Below are 12,641 nucleotides of genomic sequence, written 5' to 3'. Positions count from 1 at the left end.
TTAATGGGACTCTTTTTCACACGGTTCTGTGAAATATAATACGGCAAATATATACCCGTACATACTATCCGCATAACACAGAAATCTGATAGATTTTCACTCCTCTGGGAAAAATCAACCTGTGAAATGAAATACCATGCCTGGAAAAAAATTACCGGGACAAATTATCCTCAGGATAAAATATCACAGAGGACGAAATAAACCGTTACATTACATGAGAAGCCGGTTTGGTTACAAATAATTATGTCACGTGAAGGCACACTGACGTCACAATTTGCATTAATTTTGCAATACACTACAGTTCACTCATACAGAACCCATTATCATGCAAACATGCAACGTGAATGTGATTGGTTATCAAATAATACAGAATTTATGCACGTACAGTTAATATAGAAGAAATTAGTTCATCAAATGTGAGTTCGTGATCTTGTGGTTAAGACCGATGGCTACAGTGCTGAAAGTCCTGAGTTAGATTCTCACTTGGGGTGCTAAAAATATCAGTACATCAGAAGGGTAATTTTCACCCTCTCACACACATCTTTGTTAATGTTCCGGGATTGTTGAAAACTTGCATATTCATCAATATTTGATTTTGTGGTTTTAACAATCCAGACAGACAAATAGCAATAAGGTGTTTAGGAAAACATGACCTAAAACCTCCTTCATATATGACAAAAAGACATGGGAACTCATATTGAATGGTCAAATGTGTTCAATATGAAAATTGAAATTAAGATGGTAAAATCAAATATTAGCCGTTACTGTAAATGGACTTAAAGTATGACTTTTCAGCAAATTTAAAGGGAAATGACACGGAAGGGGCCAAATAGTGTTCAAGGGGAGCAAATGCTATTTAAATTAGTATGCAGGTTTTAAATATAGAGGGAAGTTGAGTCATCTTTTTGGGTGAAGTTAAATACTGACTAGTGTTTGGTTCTCATTGGGTCTAAGCGTGACCAATATTGACAATTTTTCGCAAGCGTGAAACGTGAAAGTCAAATTATTGTGTCATGAAAACGGGAAATGAGGTCTGTCATGAAAACGGGAAATGGGGTTCTGCAGGACCCCGGAAATGACAAAAAAATGAAAATTGCTCATGTACATAGTGTAAGCGGGATATGGGAATCTGACAAAACAGTAAGTGGGATCTGGGATCAGAACACCACCCCCCCCCCCCCCACCCCCCAATGAGACCCCCTTATGTAGATTTACCTTCTAATTCTATATAAAAAAAACTAAGAACTACGTTTAATTCACTTTGACTACTGATATGCAAACCTAGAAATATTTCATAAAATAGTGATTGAAAGATTCATAACACTTTGAAAGGATAATTCAGACACGTGTTACGCGGGGAGCATGTTTTAAATTTGTTTACAAATAATAATGTCACGTGATCGAGCACTGACCTCAAGTTGCATCGCCCTTACAATTCACTAATACATGACCATTTTCATGCAAACATGCAACGTGAATGTGATTGGTTATCATATAATACAGAAATAATGCATGCACAGTTTAAGAAGAAATTAGTTCAATAAATCGATGCGATTTTCACTTTTGACACGAATAGGTCGGGTTGACATTACTGTCATCGGAGATAATATTGAGATAAATGGGATAAAACGGACCGTCAAAAAGGTCTAGAGGAGCACATCAGTAGAACCTTAACATTAATAAGTAATACTTACCAAAATTTCTCTAATTAAAGAACTATATAACTGAAATTTCACAAAGATAACGGTAAACATTTTGTTGATGGTGATGATGCTATTATCGATCCGTTGAATTCAGGGTCAACGGAATTTTTTGCGTTGCGTTTAAATCATTGAGGCCATCTATTTTTATTGCGGGTTCCACATATATAAATCGGAATTAAAGAAAAAATGGAATGTTGTTAGCAGAATCAAAACAGAAATGATGAACATTGCAACATTTTCAGCAAAATATAAATAGGATGGAGGATCTGTGTATTCACATTATTTGTAAAACTCTCCTTATTCATGTGAAGCGTGTGCTTTACATCGAGGCTTGCTATGCTTATCATTGACGCCACAGTACTTCAACCAATCAGACAATGTTTATTTTGGGCATTTGACTTTTTTTAACTCAGATTTTGGAATATTTTAATCGAAATTATAGAAAAATGGAATGTTGTTAGTACATATAAAATAGAAAATGATGAATACTTTTAGCTAAAGATAATTTGGATGGGGGTTCTGTGTATTCACATTATTTGCACAACTCTCCTTACTGATGCCATATTTTGGAATTTCCGTGACCTAAATGGTTCGCGAAAATTAATATTTTTATATATAGTATAGTAATAATCGTTTCCTATCACACCGAGATTTAATACAAGCGTTAGACACATTTTAGGTACTAATTAAGTAATTAAATGAACAATAGATAACAATCATTAATCATAAATGTGCAAAGATTTAAAAAAAAAAAAAAAAAAAAAGTATTTTTTCTTTATTCGTACATATTATATTCTGCTTCGGTAGAGTTATCTTCAGATAGTTTCAGATATTAATTAATACATGGGTTTCAAAAGTCTAAATGTAAGTGTTCCCGTACACTTTTTTGGCCTAATAAAGACAATCAAAATGCTTTGGTAAAGCTATTTCTAATTTCTAAGTTCCCCTTTTTTATGAGACATAAATCAAGGACAAGAGGTGTATATCATTTCATTCTGACACATGAATTAAGTTTCCCGTCTTTAATCGAAATTTTTTTATTTCTTAGTAAATTAATTTATCTGAATTCAAATAAATAATAGCACCAAATATAATTAAATAATTCCACGGCGATCTATTTTCGTTTGTCACCAACTTGAATATGTTGATTCGATTCGAATGCGGCATTTTTTAATTAGAATTGATAGTATTTTAAATGTGTGTATTAAATGCTCACTTGTTTTATAATCCACTGATCCGAATAGACAGTCACATCTGGCAAGGTGTGCCCTAGAGGCGTGGTAAAATACCAAAGTGCAAATAACAATTTACCTTTCAACAAGCCATCTACGAGTATTGCCACAGAACCGTGAATACACACATCGTATAAACCTAGTCAGTCATAGCAGAGACAGTAAAAGGTCAATAAGAGTACACCAACATATTGTCTTAACAGATTATTGTACTTTAATTTGTTCACCTTATTAGTTCGAAAATGCATTAATTAACAATAAATTTATAACTTTTTGTGTTGTCTAAAAAAATGATTCGAATATATACGTTATACCAGAGATATATATATACACATATATGTCTCTGGTTATACATAGAAAATTTATCTCATGAATGTGTACAATTGCATGTCTGTGCGTTTTATCTTCTTATTATCGGCTGGTTATTAGATAAAGCATAAGTCATCGGCGCGCTTACGATAACGTTAAAATATGATAAAAAACCAAGACTTTTAATGATTGTATTTTAAATCCCGGCATGCAAAAACCAGGAGAAAACGTCACGACCTACAGGAAGTTGTTAATATTTTTTTCATTAATTATTGAATTTCTCCTTTATTACTGCACATATAGCGATAAAACTTTGTGAATATATATATTATGTCATAATGAACATATTTAAACCATAAGTAAAAAATCGTGAATTTTCCCTTTAAATCAATTTCTCTTATAAAAATTTCGATTCGAATGCGGCATTTTTTAATTAGAATTGATAGTAATTGTAAATTAAGTGTCACTGATTTAAAATTTGACATAAAACACATCACATTAATTTCAATAGCCAAAAAATATTCCCCATTTTAAAGTTGATACTAATTTATAATTTCCTTTTGTTACAGATACCCATATATGTTCCACTCCAACGAGAGGGATTTCATGGAAGATAACACACCAGCATGAGTCACATGTTAGTATTTGTTCATTAAAATTGAACTTGAAACTATGTTTTACTGTAACAATAGCTTAGAATTTTATGACAAATTTGGTCTTAAATCAATTTCTTTTATTAAAATTTCGATTCGAATGCGGCATTTTTTAATTAGAATTGATAGTAATTGTAAATTAAGTGTCGCTGATTTAAAATTTGACATAAAACACATCACATTAATTTCAATAGCCAAAAAATATTCCCCATTTTAAAGCTGATACTAATTTATAATTTCCTTTTGTTACAGATACCCATATATGTTCCACTCCAACGAGAGGGATTTCATGGAAGATAACACACCAGCATGAGTCACATGTTAGTATTTGTTCATTAAAATTGTATTTGAAACTATGTTTTACTGTAACAATAGCTTAGAATTTATTGACAAATTTGGTCTTAAATGAATTTCTTTTATTAAAATTTCAATTCGAATGAGGCATTTTTAATTAGAATTGATAGTAATTGTAAATTAAGTGTCGCTGATTTAAAATTTGACATAAAACACAGCACATTAATTTCAATAGCCAAAAAATATTCCCCATTTTAAAGCTGATACTAATTTATAATTTCCTTTTGTTACAGATACCCATATATGTTCCACTCCAACGAGAGGGATTTCATGGAAGATAACACACCAGGATGAGTCACATGTTAGTATTTGTTCATTAAAATTGTACTTGAAACTATGTTTTACTGTAACAATAGCTTAGAATTTTATGACAAATTTGGTCTTAAATCAATTTCTTTTATTAAAATTTCGATTCGAATGCGGCATTTTTAATTAGAATTGATAGTAATTGTAAATTAAGTGTCGCTGATTTAAAATTTGACATAAAACACATCACATTAATTTCAATAGCCAAAAAATATTCCCCATTTTAAAGTTGATACTAATTTATAATTTCCTTTTGTTACAGATACCAATATATGTTCCACTCCAACGAGAGGGATTTCATGGAAGATAACACACCAGCATGAGTCACATGTTAGTATTTGTTCATTAAAATTGTACTTGAGGTCGACCACGTACCTTTACCCACTCTTTCAAACCGGCTTGCGACGGTCTTAGGCGTAAACTATGTTTCAATAGCCAAAAAATATTCCCCATTTTAAAGTTGATACTAATTTAAAATTTTCCTTTTGTTACAGATACCCATATATGTTCCACTCCAACAAGAGGAATTTCATGGAAGATAACACACCAGGATGAGTCACATGTTAGTATTTGTTCATTAAAATTGTATTTGAAACTATGTTTTACTGTAATAATAGCTTAGAATTTTATGACAAATTTGGTCTTAAATCAATATCTTTTATTAAAATTTCAATTTGAATGCAGCATTTTTAATTAGAATTGATAGTAATTGTAAATTAAGTGTCGCTGATTTAAAATTTGACATAAAACACATCACATTAATTTCAATAGCCAAAAAATATTCCCCATTTTAAAGTTGATACTAATTTATAATTTCCTTTTGTTACAGATACCCATATATGTTCCACTCCAACGAGAGGGATTTCATGGAGGATAACACACCAGCATGAGTCACATGTTAGTATTTGTTCATTAAAATTGTACTTGAAACTATGTTTTACTGTAACAATAGCTTAGAATTTTATGACAAATTTGGTCTTAAATCAATTTCTTTTATTAAAATTTCAATTCGAATGCAGCATTTTTAATTAGAATTGATAGTAATTGTAAATTAAGTGTCGCTGATTTAAAATTTGACATAAAACACATCACATTAATTTCAATAGCCAAAAAATATTCCCCATTTTAAAGTTGATACTAATTTATAATTTCCTTTTGTTACAGATACCAATATATGTTCCACTCCAACGAGAGGGATTTCATGGAAGATAACACACCAGCATGAGTCACATGTTAGTATTTGTTCATTAAAATTGTACTTGAGGTCGACCACGTACCTTTACCCACTCTTTCAAACCGGCTTGCGACGGTCTTAGGCGTAAACTATGTTTCAATAGCCAAAAAATATTCCCCATTTTAAAGTTGATACTAATTTAAAATTTTCCTTTTGTTACAGATACCCATATATGTTCCACTCCAACGAGAGGAATTTCATGGAAGATAACACACCAGGATGAGTCACATGTTAGTATTTGTTCATTAAAATTGTATTTGAAACTATGTTTTACTGTAATAATAGCTTAGAATTTTATGACAAATTTGGTCTTAAATCAATATCTTTTATTAAAATTTCAATTTGAATGCAGCATTTTTAATTAGAATTGATAGTAATTGTAAATTAAGTGTCGCTGATTTAAAATTTGACATAAAACACATCACATTAATTTCAATAGCCAAAAAATATTCCCCATTTTAAAGTTGATACTAATTTATAATTTCCTTTTGTTACAGATACCCATATATGTTCCACTCCAACGAGAGGGATTTCATGGAGGATAACACACCAGCATGAGTCACATGTTAGTATTTGTTCATTAAAATTGTACTTGAAACTATGTTTTACTGTAACAATAGCTTAGAATTTTATGACAAATTTGGTCTTAAATCAATTTCTTTTATTAAAATTTCAATTCGAATGCAGCATTTTTAATTAGAATTGATAGTAATTGTAAATTAAGTGTCGCTGATTTAAAATTTGACATAAAACACATCACATTAATTTCAATAGCCAAAAAATATTCCCCATTTTAAAGTTGATACTAATTTATAATTTTCCTTTTGTTACAGATACCCATATATGTTCCACTCCAACGAGAGGAATTTCATGGAAGATAACACACCAGGATGAGTCACATGTTAGTATTTGTTCATTAAAATTGTATTTGAAACTATGTTTTACTGTAATAATAGCTTAGAATTTTATGACAAATTTGGTCTTAAATCAATATCTTTTATTAAAATTTCAATTTGAATGCAGCATTTTTAATTAGAATTGATAGTAATTGTAAATTAAGTGTCGCTGATTTAAAATTTGACATAAAACACATCACATTAATTTCAATAGCCAAAAAATATTCCCCATTTTAAAGTTGATACTAATTTATAATTTCCTTTTGTTACAGATACCCATATATGTTCCACTCCAACGAGAGGGATTTCATGGAAGATAACACACCAGCATGAGTCACATGTTAGTATTTGTTCATTAAAATTGTACTTGAAACTATGTTTTACTGTAACAATAGCTTAGAATTTTATGACAAATTTGGTCTTAAATCAATTTCTTTTATTAAAATTTCGATTCCAATGCGTCATTTTTAATTAGAATTGATAGTAATTGTAAATTAAGTGTCGCTGATTTAAAATTTGACATAAAACACATCACATTAAATTCAATAGCCAAAAAATATTCCCCATTTTAAAGCTGATACTAATTTGTAATTTCCTTTTGTTACAGATACCCATATATGTTCCACTCCAACGAGAGGGATTTCATGGAAGATAACACACCAGGATGAGTCACATGTTAGTATTTGCTCATTAAAATTGTACTTGAAACTATGTTTTACTGTAACAATAGCTTAGAATTTTATGACAAATTTGGTCTTAAATCAATTTCTTTTATTAAAATTTCGATTCGAATGCGGCATTTTTTAATTAGAATTGATAGTAATTGTAAATTAAGTGTCACTGATTTAAAATTTGACATAAAACACATCACATTAATTTCAATAGCCAAAAAATATTCCCCATTTTAAAGCTGATACTAATTTATAATTTCCTTTTGTTACAGATACCCATATATGTTCCACTCCAACGAGAGGGATTTCATGGAAGATAACACACCAGGATGAGTCACATGTTAGTATTTGTTCATTAAAATTGTACTTGAAACTATGTTTTACTGTAACAATAGCTTAGAATTTTATGACAAATTTGGTCTTAAATCAATTTCTTTTATTAAAATTTCAATTCGAATGCGGCATTTTTTAATTAGAATTGATAGTAATTGTAAATTAAGTGTCACTGATTTAAAATTTGACATAAAACACATCACATTAATTTCAATAGCCAAAAAATATTCCCCATTTTAAAGTTGATACTAATTTATAATTTCCTTTTGTTACAGATACCCATATATGTTCCACTCCAACGAGAGGGATTTCATGGAAGATAACACACCAGCATGAGTCGCATGTTAGTATTTGTTCATTAAAATTGTACTTGAAACTATGTTTTACTGTAACAATAGCTTAGAATTTTATGACAAATTTGGTCTTAAATCAATTTCTTTTATTAAAATTTCAATTCGAATGCAGCATTTTTAATTAGAATTGATAGTAATTGTAAATTAAGTGTCGCTGATTTAAAATTTGACATAAAACACATCACATTTATTTCAATAGCCAAAAAATATTCCCCATTTTAAAGTTGATACTAATTTATAATTTCCTTTTGTTACAGATACCCATATATGTTCCACTCCAACGAGAGGGATTTCATGGAAGATAACACACCAGCATGAGTCACATGTTAGTATTTGTTCATTAAAATTGTACTTGAAACTATGTTTTACTGTAACAATAGCTTAGAATTTTATGACAAATTTGGTCTTAAATCAATTTCTTTTATTAAAATTTCGATTCGAATGCGGCATTTTTTAATTAGAATTGATAGTAATTGTAAATTAAGTGTCGCTGATTTAAAATTTGACATAAAACACATCACATTAATTTCAACAGCCAAAAAATATTCCCCATTTTAAAGCTGATACTAATTTATAATTTCCTTTTGTTACAGATACCCATATATGTTCCACTCCAACGAGAGGGATTTCATGGAAGATAACACACCAGTATGAGTCACATGTTAGTATTTGTTCATTAAAATTGTACTTGAAACTATGTTTTACTGTAACAATAGCTTAGAATTTTATGACAAATTTGGTCTTAAATCAATTTCTTTTATTAAAATTTCGATTCGAATGCGGCATTTTTAATTAGAATTGATAGTAATTGTAAATTAAGTGTCGCTGATTTAAAATTTGACATAAAACACATCACATTAATTTCAATAGCCAAAAAATATTCCCCATTTTAAAGCTGATACTAATTTATAATTTCCTTTTGTTACAGATACCCATATATGTTCCACTCCAACGAGAGGGATTTCATGGAAGATAACACACCAGGATGAGTCACATGTTAGTATTTGTTCATTAAAATTGTACTTGAAACTATGTTTTACTGTAACAATAGCTTAGAATTTTATGACAAATTTGGTCTTAAATGAATTTCTTTTATTAAAATTTCAATTCGAATGCGGCATTTTTTAATTAGAATTGATAGTAATTGTAAATTAAGTGTCACTGATTTAAAATTTGACATAAAACACATCACATTAATTTAAATAGCGAAACAATATTCCCCATTTTAAAGCTGATACTAATTTATAATTTCCTTTTGTTACAGATACCCATATATGTTCCACTCCAACGAGAGGGATTTCATGGAAGATAACACACCAGGATGAGTCACATGTTAGTATTTGTTCATTAAAATTGTACTTGAAACTATGTTTTACTGTAACAATAGCTTAGAATTTTATGACAAATTTGGTCTTAAATGAATTTCTTTTATTAAAATTTCAATTCGAATACGGCATTTTTTAATTAGAATTGATAGTAATTGTAAATTAAGTGTCACTGATTTAAAATTTGACATAAAACACATCACATTAATTTAAATAGCGAAACAATATTCCCCATTTTAAAGCTGATACTAATTTATAATTTCCTTTTGTTACAGATACCCATATATGTTCCACTCCAACGAGAGGGATTTCATGGAAGATAACACACCAGGATGAGTCACATGTTAGTATTTGTTCATTAAAATTGTACTTGAAACTATGTTTTACTGTAACAATAGCTTAGAATTTTATGACAAATTTGGTCTTAAATGAATTTCTTTTATTAAAATTTCAATTCGAATGCGGCATTTTTTAATTAGAATTGATAGTAATTGTAAATTAAGTGTCACTGATTTAAAATTTGACATAAAACACATCACATTAATTTAAATAGCGAAACAATATTCCCCATTTTAAAGCTGATACTAATTTATAATTTCCTTTTGTTACAGATACCCATATATGTTCCACTCCAACGAGAGGGATTTCATGGAAGATAACACACCAGGATGAGTCACATGTTAGTATTTGTTCATTAAAATTCACATGTTAGTATTTGTTCATTAAAATTGTACTTGAAACTATGTTTTACTGTAACAATAGCTTAGAATTTTATGACAAATTTGGTCTTAAATGAATTTCTTTTAAAATTTCGATTCGAATGCGGCATTTTTTAATTAGAATTGATAGTAATTGTAAATTAAGTGTCACTGATTTAAAATTTGACATAAAACACATCACATTAATTTCAATAGCGAAACAATATTCCCCATTTTAAAGCTGATACTAATTTATAATTTCCTTTTGTTACAGATACCCATATATGTTCCACTCCAACGAGAGGGATTTCATGGAAGATAACACACCAGGATGAGTCACATGTTAGTATTTGTTCATTAAAATTGTACTTGAAACTATGTTTTACTGTAACAATTGCTTAGAATTTTATGACAAATTTGGTCTTAAATCAATTTCTTTTATTAAAATTTCGATTCCAATGTGGCATTTTTAATTAGAATTGATAGTAATTGTAAATTAAGTGTCGCTGATTTAAAATTTGACATAAAACACATCACATTAAATTCAATAGCCAAAAAATATTCCCCATTTTAAAGCTGATACTAATTTGTAATTTCCTTTTGTTACAGATACCCATATATGTTTCACTCCAACAAGAGGGATTTCATGGAAGATAACACACCAGGATGAGTCACATGTTAGTATTTGCTCATTAAAATTGTACTTGAAACTATGTTTTACTGTAACAATAGCTTAGAATTTTATGACAAATTTGGTCTTAAATCAATTTCTTTTATTAAAATTTCGATTCGAATGCGGCATTTTTTAATTAGAATTGATAGTAATTGTAAATTAAGTGTCACTGATTTAAAATTTGACATAAAACACATCACATTAATTTCAATAGCCAAAAAATATTCCCCATTTTAAAGCTGATACTAATTTATAATTTCCTTTTGTTACAGATACCTATATATGTTCCACTCCAACGAGAGGGATTTCATGGAAGATAACACACCAGGATGAGTCACATGTTAGTATTTGTTCATTAAAATTGTACTTGAAACTATGTTTTACTGTAACAATAGCTTAGAATTTTATGACAAATTTGGTCTTAAATCAATTTCTTTTATTAAAATTTCAATTCGAATGCGGCATTTTTTAATTAGAATTGATAGTAATTGTAAATTAAGTGTCACTGATTTAAAATTTGACATAAAACACATCACATTAATTTCAATAGCCAAAAAATATTCCCCATTTTAAAGTTGATACTAATTTATAATTTCCTTTTGTTACAGATACCCATATATGTTCCACTCCAACGAGAGGGATTTCATGGAAGATAACACACCAGCATGAGTCACATGTTAGTATTTGTTCATTAAAATTGTACTTGAAACTATGTTTTACTGTAACAATAGCTTAGAATTTTATGACAAATTTGGTCTTAAATCAATTTCTTTTATTAAAATTTCAATTCGAATGCAGCATTTTTAATTAGAATTGATAGTAATTGTAAATTAAGTGTCGCTGATTTAAAATTTGACATAAAACACATCACATTAATTTCAATAGCCAAAAAATATTCCCCATTTTAAAGCTGATACTAATTTATAATTTCCTTTTGTTACAGATACCCATATATGTTCCACTCCAACGAGAGGGATTTCATGGAAGATAACACACCAGGATGAGTCACATGTTAGTATTTGTTCATTAAAATTGTATTTGAAACTATGTTTTACTGTTACAATAGCTTAGAATTTTATAACAAATTTGGTCTTAAATCAATTTCTTTTATTAAAATTTCGATTCGAATGCGGCATTTTTTAATTAGAATTGATAGTAATTGTAAATTAAGTGTCGCTGATTTAAAATTTGACATAAAACACATCACATTAATTTCAATTGCCAAAAAATATTCCCCATTTTAAAGCTGATACTAATTTATAATTTCCTTTTGTTACAGATACCCATATATGTTCCACTCCAACGAGAGGGATTTCATGGAAGATAACACACCAGCATGAGTCACATGTTAGTATTTGTTCATTAAAATTGTACTTGAAACTATGTTTTACTGTAACAATAGCTTAAAATTTTATGACAAATTTGGTCTTAAATCATTTTCTTTTATTAAAATTTCAAATTACGGATTTGACATAAAATACCTGCGACATTTATTTTATAATTGATTTTAAGATCCAATAGTCTATCCAAAGCTGATGCTTATTTATAAAGATTGTTTTTGTTACAGATACAGCCTACATATGTTGCGCTACTGGACAATGAAGATTGTTTGATGGTAGATGGATCCCACATCAGGATGTTTAGCATGTATGTATTTGGTATTTATAACTGTACTTTAAACTATGTTTATATGTGTGGGATATCAAATATCAGTTTTCCCCCAGAACAACAGCTAAAATAAGAATTTATTACAAATTGGTTTAAAGTTTCTTTTATTCAAATGTATACTGTTATGTTGTATGTTATAACAAGAAGGTATAGAATTGTCTATATACTTGTCTCCAAATGAGAATTTTAAAGAAAAATGCATCATATTAATTTTGAATAAATTGCAACTATCA

At 29.1% G+C, this 12,641-nt stretch overlaps 1 long non-coding RNA gene across 5 annotated transcripts in view; it reads left to right on the top strand.

The window, feature by feature from the left end:
* LOC139492234 (uncharacterized) overlaps positions 1-12,641 on the top strand; it is a 107,747-nt gene that overhangs the window by 90,501 nt on the left and 4,605 nt on the right. For all 5 annotated transcript variants that reach the window (XR_011656773.1, XR_011656771.1, XR_011656772.1 and 2 more), the window contains one exon: positions 12,308-12,387. This is a non-coding gene — a long non-coding RNA (uncharacterized lncRNA). The remainder of the gene's footprint in view (positions 1-12,307; positions 12,388-12,641) is intronic.

Source organism: Mytilus edulis, chromosome 10 (assembly GCF_963676685.1).
Source record: "Mytilus edulis chromosome 10, xbMytEdul2.2, whole genome shotgun sequence".
NCBI classification, from domain to species: domain Eukaryota; kingdom Metazoa; phylum Mollusca; class Bivalvia; order Mytilida; family Mytilidae; genus Mytilus; species Mytilus edulis.
The sequence above is the reverse complement of the archived record's forward strand: the minus strand, read 5'-3'. Positions and strand labels throughout refer to the sequence as shown.